Source organism: Mustela erminea, chromosome 2 (genome assembly GCF_009829155.1).
Source record: "Mustela erminea isolate mMusErm1 chromosome 2, mMusErm1.Pri, whole genome shotgun sequence".
NCBI lineage: Eukaryota > Metazoa > Chordata > Mammalia > Carnivora > Mustelidae > Mustela > Mustela erminea.
In genome coordinates this window covers 78,436,323-78,448,279 of record NC_045615.1, presented here as the reverse complement: position 1 = coordinate 78,448,279, position 11,957 = coordinate 78,436,323, and positions in this window count along the sequence as shown.

Genomic DNA, 11,957 nt, shown 5'->3' with positions numbered 1-11,957 from the left:
GGAGCACTGGGTGTGGTGCAAAAACAATGAATACTGTTACACTAAAAAGAAATAAAAAATTAAAAAAAGAAAAGAAAAGAAATGAAATGAAATTAGGCAACAAACCAAAAAGAAAAAAAAAAAATCTCCAAACAAACAAAAGCCCAGGGCCAGATGGCTTCCCAGGGGAATTCTACCAAACGTTTAAAGAAGAATTAATTCCTATTCTCCTGAAGCTGTTGAAAAAAATAGAAATGGAAGGAAAACTTCCAAACTCATTTTATGAGGCCAGCATTACCTTGATCTCCAAGCAGACAAAGACCCCACCAAAAAGGGGAATTACAGACCAATATCCTTGATGAACACAGATGCAAAAATTCTCACCAAAATACTAGCCAATAGGATCCAACAGTACATTAAAAGGATTATTCACCATGACCAAGTGGGATTTAATCCTGGGCTGCAAGGTTCAACAACTGCAAATCAATGTGATACAACACATTAATAAAAGAAAGAACAAGAACCATATGATACTCTTAATAGATGCTCAAAAAGCATTTGACAAAGTACAGCATCCCTTCCTGATCAAAACTCTTCAAAGTGTAGGGATAGAGGGCACATACCTCAATATTATCAAAGCCATCTATGAAAAACCCACCGCAAATATCATTCTCAATGGAGAAAAACTGAGAGCTTTTCCGCTAAGGTCAGGAACATGGCAGGGATGTCCATTATCACTACTGTTATTCAACATAGTACTAGAAGTCCTAGCCTCAGCAATCAGATAACAAAAGGAAATTAAAGGCATCCAAATCGGCAAAGAAGAAGTCAAATTATCACTCTTCGCAGATGATATGATACTATATGTGGAAAACCCAAAAGACTCCACTCCAAAACTGCTAGAACTTGTACAGGAATTCAGTAAAGTGTCAGGATATAAAATCAATGCACAGAAATCAGTTGCATTTCTCTACACCAACAAGACAGAAGAAAGAGAAGTTAAGGAGTCGATCTTACTTACAATTGCACCCCAAACCATAAGATACCTGGGAATAAACCTAACCAAAGAGGCAAAGAATCTATACTCAGAAAACTATAAAATACTCATGAAAGAAATTGAGGAAGACACAAAGAAATGGAAAAATGTTCCATGCTCATGGATTGGAAGAACAAATATTGTGAAAATGTCTATGCTACCTAAAGCAATCTACACATTTAATGCAAGCCCTATCAAAATCCCGTCCATTTTTTTCAAAGATATGGAACAAATAATCCTAAAATTTATATGGAACCAGAAAAGACCTCGAATAGCCAAAGGAATATTGAAAAAGAAAGCCAAAGTTGGTGGCATCACAATTCTGGACATCAAGCTCTATTACAAAGTTGTCATCATCAAGACAGTATGGTACTGGCACAAAAACAGACACATAGATTAGTGGAACAGAATAGAGAGCCCAGAAATAGACCCTCAACTCCACGGTCAACTAATCTTTGACAAAGGAAAGAATGTCCAGTGGAAAAAAGGCAGTCTCTTCAACAAATGGTGTTGGGAAAATTGGAAAGCCACATGCAGAAAAATGAAATTGGACCATTTCCTTACACCACACATGAATATAGACTCAAAATGGATGAAGGACTTCAATGTGAGAAAGGAATCCATCAAAATCCTTGAGGAGAACACAGGCAGCAACCTCTTCGACCTCAACCATAGCAACTTCTTCTTAGGAACTTTGCCAAAGGCAAGGGAAGCAAGGCCAAAAGTGAACTATTGGGACTTCATCAAGAACAAAAGCTTTTGCACAACAAAGGAAACAGTTAACAAAACCAAAAGACAACTGACAGAATAGGAAAAGATATTTGCAAATGAATATCAGATAAAAGGCTAGTATTCAAAATCTATAAAGAGCTTATCAAACTCAACACCCAGAGAAGAAATAATCCAATCAAGAAATGGGCAGAGGACATGAACAGACATTTCTGCAAAGAAGACATCCAGATGGCCAACAGACACATGAAAAAGTGCTCCACATCACTCGGCATCAGCGAAATACAAATCAAAACCACAATGAGATACCACCCCACACCAGTCAGAATGGCTAAAATTAACAAGTCAGTAAATGACAGATGCTGGCGAGGATGTGGAGAAAAGGGAACCCTCCTACACTGTTGGTGGGAATGCAAGCTGGTGCAACCACTCTGGAAAACAGCATGGAGGTTCCTCAAAGAGTTGAAAATAGAGCTACCTTATGACCTAGCAATTGCACTACTGGGTATTTACCCTAAAGATACAAATGTAGTGATCCAAAGGGGCACGTGCACCCGAATGCTTATAGGAGCAATGTCCACAATAGCCAAACTATGGAAAGAACCCATATGTCTATCAACAGGGGAATGGATAAAGAAGATGTGGTATACATATACAATGGAATACTATGCAGCCATCAAAAGAAATGAAACTTTGCCATTTGTGATGATGTGGATGGAAATAGAGGGTATTATGCTTAGAGAAATAAGTCAATCCGAGAAAGACAACTATCATATGATCTCCCTGATATGAGGAAGTGGAGATGCAACGTGGGGGGTCTGAGGGGTAGGAAAAGAATAAATGAAACAAGATGGGATCAGGAGGGAGACAAACCATAAGAGACTCTTAATGTCACAAAACAAACTGAGGGGTCTTGGGGGGCAGGGGGGCAGGGAGAGGGTGGTGGGGTTATGGACATTGGGGAGGGTATAAAAAATGCAAAGGTGATTTAATAATGGGAAAATTTTAAAGTGACACTATTTCAGTTTTATTTAATAATACAAATACTAATCTATGTAAACAAATGGCACAGAGGTGTAATTTTTTAAAAGGTGATGACTATTGATGGCTATTGATGCAATAATAAATACTAAATACTGATGGCTATTGATGCAAGTTTCTCATTCATGGTTCACAGGACTCCAGAGACTACTAGTTCTTATTTGTGAGGGTCAAAGACAGGTGTGGACTTATGAATAAGGCAGACACGTTCACATGGCTTTGTATCAGGCTATGACAGGTAAAAGACAGAGGAGTAAAGTAAACCTGAGTTTTCATGATCCATCTAAAATCTTAGCAGTATTTTTTTTTTTCCTCCTGATCCTGGACTTGGAAAAACATGTTTAACACGGTTTTAAAGAATTATACTGGCAAAAATGGGACTAAAGCTTCTGGGACCATAATGAATGCACACAACTTTCTTTGGATGGGTGAAATTTGACTGATGTTCTGTGAGTTAATAGGAATCTAAGAAAAACTTTACGGGATAAGTAAGGAGGAAGGGAAAAAGGATGCATCTAATTATTATGGAAATAGTACTGGATTTAGAATTATAAGATCTGAAATAAAGTCTGCTTATTCTTTTTCAATACTGGCATGGACTAGTCATAACTTCTCTATGCTTGCTTCCATATCTGTAAAGGTAATAAAGTATCTTTGAGATTTCCAGTTAATATGGTAGATTAAACCAACATCAGAGATCTGTTCATTCCACAAAGTTTTAAAAGTTTAAAAATAGGGTTTTTTTTAAGATTTTATTTATTTATTTGACAGAGAGAAATCACAAGTAGATGGAGAGGCAGGCAGAGAGAGAGAGAGAGAGGGAAGCAGGCTCCCTGCTGAGCAGAGAGCCCGATGCGGGACTCGATCCCAGGACCCTGAGATCATGACCTGAGCTGAAGGCAGCGGCTTAACCCACTGAGCCACCCAGGCGCCCTAAAAATAGGTTTGAAAGTAAGAAAGTGATATCTCCAAATAATGAAATAAAGAGGAAATAAGAAATCAGAATTTGGAGGGAGAGTTAGCACTAAGAACAGTCACGGGGCATTAGAACAAGGCATATAGCTAAAGAGCTAGAGATTATAATCATGGGAGGAAAGAAGTCAAGTTATGTATGGCCCCACACATGTGAGGTGCTAGGACAGAGGTCCTTTCAATAAACCTAGGGGTCTGAGGGGCCCAGAAATGGCCCTTCAGCCATAAAATGTGGCCCAGAAAACCACAACATCTGATCCAGGGAGAGGTATGGAAAAAAGTCAATTGCATATTAAGGACCATTGTTTGGTAGGAGGATTATATATCATCCAATCACCTTATATTAAATATGCATATTAAAATTTAAAAGTAACCACTTAAAGGACAGAAATAGAACATTAATATTCCTCTTGTCTAGTAGATCAATAATAGACAGTAAAGAAAATGTATGGTAAATAAATATAGAATAAGATGGTGAGTGTCAGTTAATAATCACAATAGAAATAAATGCATTAAACTTATTAGTGAATTGATAGTGACAATAATAAAAATGGAATGGGAAGAAATCAGAGAGGGAGACAAACCAAGAGAAACTCCTAACTCTAGGAAACAAACTTAGGGTTGTTGGAGGGGAGGTGGGTGAGGGATGGGGTAACTGGGTGGTGGGCATTAAGGAGGGCACATGATGTGATGAGCACTGGGTGGTATATGCAACTGATGAATTACTCAATTCTACATCTGAAACTAATGATGTACTATATGTTGGGTAATTGAATTTAAATAAAAAATAGTGATAATAATAGTAATATATTAATATTCAGCTCATAAAGTTGTAAGATTTAAATGAAATAAATGCTACGTAAATGCTTATTGTTAGATACAGTGCAAAATGTTGTTCACTCTCAATCCAAGTTCAGGTTTTGTCAATAACCTTTAAGTTATTTAAACTGGAAGACTGTTCCCAAATCATTTAGAAAGTTTAGGACTCAACTTGTGTACCTGTCTCTCAGCTAATTATTTCCCATTCTCCAGCAGACAGGAATGGCAGCCTCCTGAGAAGATGAAGCACTCACGTCACTGAAGATTTCTGGGCTTAACTTCTCACCATTTGTTTAGTGTTCCTGGACTTAGGTTTGAAAAAAAAGGGAAATGATCTATTTGGTTTCCCATTTACTTTGTCCTTTGTTCCATCTCTTAAGGAATTCAATTTGACTCTGTTTTACAAGGTAAACATTGTATTAAAAATACAAAGCAAAATTGGATCAAAGGAAATTTGAGGGGATCATTAAATAACATTTGAGGTGATAATACTATTTAAAAAAAAAATACTTTGGTACTGCTTCCAGAACACAGCATCTTAAAGCCTGACAGGGCTGTCAAAACTGTTTGGGTCAGTGGGTTTCTGGTGCTGCCCTAGTTATTATTATCACTATTTTTTATTTAAATTCAAATTAGCCAGATCAAATGGATCTGCAGGGCCTTTGAGGTCATGGGAGTGGTGGGGAGGATTCTGATCAGGAGACGCTTCAGGTGCCCTCTAATTGCTTCTTCAACTTGCTTGGGCTTCCACTGGGCTTCTGTGTAGAGATTTCATTTGAAAATAGTGCCAAAGCTATAAAAAGAAAAGAGAAGGAAAGAAGAAAAGAGAAGAAAAGTTAAGAAACACTGCGCCCACATTGTTTGTTTTACAGATGATGAAACAGAAGTTTGGAAAAGGTAAGTCGCTTGCTCACTGCTGACAGAGCAAATAAAACACCAGGGACTAGAAATCAGCCTTTTTCTCTAATACTATCTCTGATATATTAGAGCAATGATTTTATTTTTTCTCCTGACTAAAGGAACTGAGGCATTGTATTAATTTCTAGGACTAAAAATATAAATAAATCGTGGTCTCAGCCCTTAGGGTTCTTTGATTCTATGAGATCAGCTAAGAGAGACAGTTTTAGGAGGGATGGAGCCAATAACAATTTTTAATAGAGTCATTAGAACCAAGAAGATAAGAACAAAATAAATTTGAAAAAAAAGGAAAGCAAGGGGAGAGGACTCATGCTTTTAGAGCTTGTGAAATTTGACTTTATTATTGCCATGATTTTACATTTATACCATCATGGTAAAACAGATCACTATTTTTTTTAAAGATTTTATTTATTTATTTATTTATTTGACAGACAGAGGTCACAAGTAGGCAGAGAGGCAGGCAGAGAGAGAGGAGGAAGCAGGCTCCCTGCAGAGCAGAGAGCCTGATGCGGGGCTCTCCCAAGGACCCTGGGATCATGACCTGATCCGAAGGCACAGGATTTAACCCACTGAGCCACCCAGGTGCCCCTAGATCACTATATTTATATCTCACTAATTTATATCTCCATATATCTTTAAGAAAAAAATCTAGATAAACATTTGCTAACACGGTCTAGACTAATGGCTCCAAAGTTTTCTGATCCCATGTTTCAGAGTTCCCAAGACCACACTCATTTCCGACAACAACTGCAAGTTCAGGTGGTCTCCAAGACTACTCTGAGCTTTGATAATTTATAAGAAGAATTCACAGAAGTCACTGAAAGCTGTTCTATTCAGTTATGGTTTATTACCGTGAAAGGATACAGGCTAAAATCAGCCAAGGGAAGAGGCATATAGAGCAATGTCCAGGAGAATTCCAACTGTTTTCTCCTTGTGGAGTCATAAAAGGCACTAACTTCTGGCAATGTGTGACATTACACCTATAGTATTGCTAAGTAGTGAAGTTCACCTGAGCCTCGGTGTCCAGGATTTTTATTGGGGTTTGGTCATACCTTTTGTGTCCAATACTTCCAAAGTTTAAGTTGATACTACTGGGCCCAAAGTCCTACCGTGTGTCACATTGTTAAATCATCTAGTGTAGCCCAAGGTCCTCAGGTAAGCTAAGACAGGGTTATCAGGCAGGACATTCCAAAAGATCATTTCCTGGAAGATCATTTCTTGTGAGCTGAGGCTAGATCTCTCTTTAGATTAGGCTTATTCTTTATCTTTATAAATTAATAAATTTTATACAAGAACTACATACAAGTACATAATGTACATTATGAAACACATAAAAATAGAACTTATTAAAAGAATATATAAAAAGTTAAATACCAAATCCAGAACAAATAAGCCTAGGTCTCATCTCACTCTGCCATAAAAAAAATTCATGTCTCAGGTATCTTGTCAGTAAAATGGGAACAATTAGCATGGAGCTCAATATCTGTCAGTTGTTATTATTATCCAGTGTATATCTAAAAAAGGAAATAGAGTTTGAGAGTGTGCAGGGATAGATCTTTTCTGGGAGTGGCTGGACTGGGAAAATTCAGTAAGGGTGGGGAAAAATATAAAACATTAAAAACCACCAACCACAAAGAAAAATGCTTTGCTCTGAGGAAGTTCTTAAAATTGTGCTAATATAATAGTGTATTAAATGTTGCTGAAATAGTTAGCTTAAACGTCTAGTACTAAAAAAGAGTCAACTAATTTACAAAAAAGACTTAAGGAAATCAAGCTAGAGGAAAAAAAAAGCTAAAAATGATGTACTATGCTTACATGTTAAAAATATTGCATAGAGGGTCTCCTGGGTGGCTCAGTTGGTTAAATGTCCAACTCTTGATTTTGGCTCGGGTCATGATCCCAAGGTGGTGAGAATGAGCCCCATGTGTGGCTCTGCACTCAGTAAGGAGACTGCTTGAGAGTCTCTCTCTCTCTCTCTTTCTGTCCCTCCCTCGGTTATCTCTCTCTCTGTCCCTGTCTCTCTCTCTGCAAATAAATAAATAAAATCTTAAAAAAATATATTGCATAGAAAGAAGATGTAAATTAAGTACAACGAAACAGTAAAGAACATAGAAGAAAATGGCTTTCTCAGTAATTAACTATATGGATTTCACTGGGTCTCAGTTTCCTCACCTGTAGTTATGGAAATTGGAAAAGAGGAGTCTATAAAATTTCTTCTAGCTACAAAATTATCTATGGCTACCACAAGATTTGATCCTCAATAAAGGAAAATACATACAGAATATGTATATGCTTTAGTTGCTAGGAAACAAGATATACTCCTTTTTCTGTAGTTTTATTTTCCTTAAGTGAAAACAAATAGCATCACTGATAAAATAATTGGTATAAGATCTGTCAACTAATGAAGAAACAATTGGGAAAATTAAGAACTAGAAAAAAAATTGCTCATTATCTCTGAATCTGGCTAATATATGCTTATATTATAGGTGAGGTCATAGGAAAATTAGAACAATTAAAAACAAAGCAAATGTAAAATGATGTTTGTTTTCTTTGTTAAGAAAAGAGCAAACATTAGATATAAGAATATGAAAGCATAGTCTACAACAGGCTAATGGAATTAAGAGTTCTGGAAATTCATGGAAAGATTTCAGGGTAACAGATTGCATGTAAAACAAAGCTTATGAAATCAGTGGCAATGTTAAATTCACTCAATTCTACAGATGTAATCCTGGACCCAGAGGAGTCAACTTTGAACATACTGTAGCCTACAAACATTGTTGCAAAAGGAAGGAGACATTTTCCAGAACCTAATAATATGGACACCAAAGATCTTAGAATTGTGAGTAGAGCTAAAGAAATATAAAAGAGCCAATAAAGTAATGAAACCTTGGAGCATATGAAGAAAGAAAGTGGGAACAACCAAATTCATAGAGCCTGGAAAAGCAAGAAGGAAAGAAAGGAAGGAAAATCTAGGATTGCCAGCATATTAATGGCAATTAAGAAAAAAATTATTGGTGATATCATAAAAGAAAAAAAAATTAAATTGAACTTAGAAAGATTCAGTTTGATGACTGGTGAAATAGACTACAACAAATTTTGCTGAAACTAAAAAATATTTTATGAATTAGCCAATTCTCTATGAGAATTCAAATTTCTCTTAGTTTTTCTTTTATTTTGTCTATTTGTTTCCCAGAGTGAAAGTAAGTATAAACTAAAGGTAGACTCAAAGAACTAGATCAAGTCTCAAAATATTATCTGGCCAATTACTACAGATGCCTTCCCAAAATTGAACTGAGTTTACTGTAAGGTTATTTTTCAAAGAGTTCTGAAGACAGAGATTCTGTAGCCATTTCTGGAAAGCAAGTCCAATATTAGATGGCCTGTACTATCAAACATTATCTTTGTCTCATCGGACTTGCTTTTATTATAGATTTAGATTACTTAGCTAATTATTTTTAAGTGGAGGAGTCCAAATATCTTTTGAGGTTTTCTTGGTGACTCGCTTTCCTGGGAGCACAAATCATAAATATACAGTCCCAAAATGGATGTTCACAAAGTGAATTCACCCCGGTAACCACAACTCAGGTTGTGAAATAAGACTGTTTTGCTTGTGAAGTACTTTCCAAGCCCTCCAGTTCTCCTTGTCAGGCACGACCCACCCTGTCTCCCCAAAGATAACCATGAACCTGATTTCAAACACTTTGGTTTAGATATGCTTATTTTTGAAATTAACAGGAATGGCTAAACCATATGTTCTCTCTTTTTTGGTGGCTTTTTAAATCGAGATATACTTCAGACAACATAAAGTTCACCACATTAAAGTGTTCACTTCAGTGGTTTTTACTGTAGTCTCTGTTGTGCAATCATCACCACTATCTAATTCCAGAATATTTCCATCTCCTTTTCCCCACAAACAACCTGTACCTACTAGCAGTTAGTCCTGATTATATGTTTTTGTTTTTGTTTTTGTTTTGCTTTTGGCTCCTTTTGCTCAAAATCATGCTTGTGAGATTCATATGCTATGTTCAATAGCCAATATTTTTTTGAATACAGCCTAGGGAGCAAAGTACACAGTTTTCTAATTAATTATGGTTCCATACCAAAACTAATGGCTTAGACCCTGCTTGTGGTAGTATCAATCCAGGAGTGTTAAAAAACATTGATGTGTAGGCTCCATTCCAGATAAATAAATTATAATCTGGGGCGCTTGTAGGGGTAGGCTGCCGCTTTGGTTGTTTTTAAAATTGTCCAGACGATTCTGTTGTGTAGCCAGAACTAAGAACTATTACAAACAACTAATCAGTAAGAGACTTAGCCTGATGAGAAGGGGGCACTAATTAAAAAGACAGTCTCTTGCACCCTCAGGCATACTGAATTAGATTCTTGAGACAGTGAGAATCTGCATTTGACAAGTGACCCATGTGCTTCTTATAAAGCAGTTTCAGAAATACCGCAGGAAACCAACAATTATTTCTAAAAAAATGACTTCACCAACAGAGGTTTCTACTGCTTTTAAACAAGAAAACACAGATGTCAGTTTAAAATATTAATACATTAAAAAGACACTATTTTCATGTGTGATTTAATTCAAGAGATGAGAGGAAGATTGTATTACATCTGCCTCATTTCTTTTAGTTTGATATCAGTCCAAAGTGAAAAACCTATTGGGAAGTAGCCTTTTCCACCTCCGGCTCTGAGGTTAACACAGGAAACAGGTCTACTTTTTTTAGACATCAATCCAGGCTCAGTGTTGTCAACAGACTGAAATTTGCAATTTGCTTTTCATTCGTAGTGGACAACATACAAAGAATCTTCTTCACATCACCAGATAAACACATTGGGAAATTTTTGAAATGCAACCGCCAAGAAAAATGGCAAACAAAATGGAAAAGGAAAAGAAAATTCAGGAAAGGAAAAGACACCCCAAAACAGTCTGAAACAGACTTCATTATATATTGTAGTATGAAAGTAACAGCTTTACATATTGATAATTAAGAACATTTTATTAGAAGCTAGAGTTGGCATCATGCCCTTGGAATGTATTTCTATCATCTGGTCCTGCAGGGGATAGTTTATACATACCCAGGGCAAAGACAGTGTTTTATATACAGTACTCTTTACATTCTCAGCTCTTAAAAATTTATCATTGTCATTATTGAAAGATATCTTCCCTTTTTGAAGTTCTCGTGATCTAGTCCATGATCATCAGCATGAATGACCTGGTCATTTTTCACCTTATTAATTGATCACTAACAATAAAATGGATTCTGTTATTTGGTACATTAATTCAACAAGTTAGATGGTATTTAGTTGTCTAAAAAAACTAACAATTCTAAAATAAAATGTGAATTTTAGGATAGTTTAGATGCACAGAAAAATTGTGAAAATAGCCCAGAGAATTTCTATATACCCCATACCTAGTCTCCTTTATTATAACACCATTTATTAGTACGGTACATTTATTACAACTAATGAACCAGTATGTATATATAAATCCATACTTTGTTCTGATTTCCTTAGTGTCTACCAAATGTCCTTTACCTATTCCAGGATCCCATCCAAGATACCACATTACTTTTGTCATGTCTCCTTTCACTCCAAAGGGCTGCGACTGTTTTTCAGACTTATTGTTGTGTTTGCTTGTTTGCTGTTTTTTTTTTTTAAATAATATTGACAGTTTTGAGCAGGGCTAGTCAGATAAGTTTTAGAGTGTCACATACTGATAAATTTTTAAAGATAATTTAATTATTACATTCAATTAATAAATTAGAAAAAATTGACTTAAAGTAATCCTAAAAGGAAAAAAATTCTTTTGGAGATGGTTCAGACTATTAGAATCAATTCAAACAGACCTAAACAATTGGTCTTAGTGTATATAAAGGTATGACACAAGACAGACTACTTATGATTAATAGAATTATTGTCATTTCTAAAAATTGGAACTTAATTTTACAAATTAATAAGAAATGAAATTATTTACATTCGTCTGGGTTTCAATCTTTGTTACTGTTCTTACTTACAGCCATAAAGTTCATTTTATCTTGAGGTCTGTTTTTTAAGTTTTTACTGTTTATAAACTTGTTCACATGTTGAAGTAAAATGTATACTTGACATTTTTAAAAGCAGTCTAATAGAGCTCATTCTACTATATTAAAATATCGTATTTGTCTAGCTACCCCCATTGTTGAATACTTGGTTTGTTTCCATTTTTTGTAATATTACTATTAACATCCTTGCACAAGAACAACTTAAAGCTGAACCAATTTGCATTTTTTCCAGCAATGTATATAATACAAGCTTTTCTACACAGTCATCAACCCTGAGTTTTTCATATATTCTCTACTCTAGTATTTAATGCTACTTTAAATTTGTTTTGTTATACACTGTTATTATTGGAACAAAGTTGTTCATTTTTCCATGTCTCCTTCTGAAAGCTGTTTCTTCTTCTTCTTCTTCTTTTTTT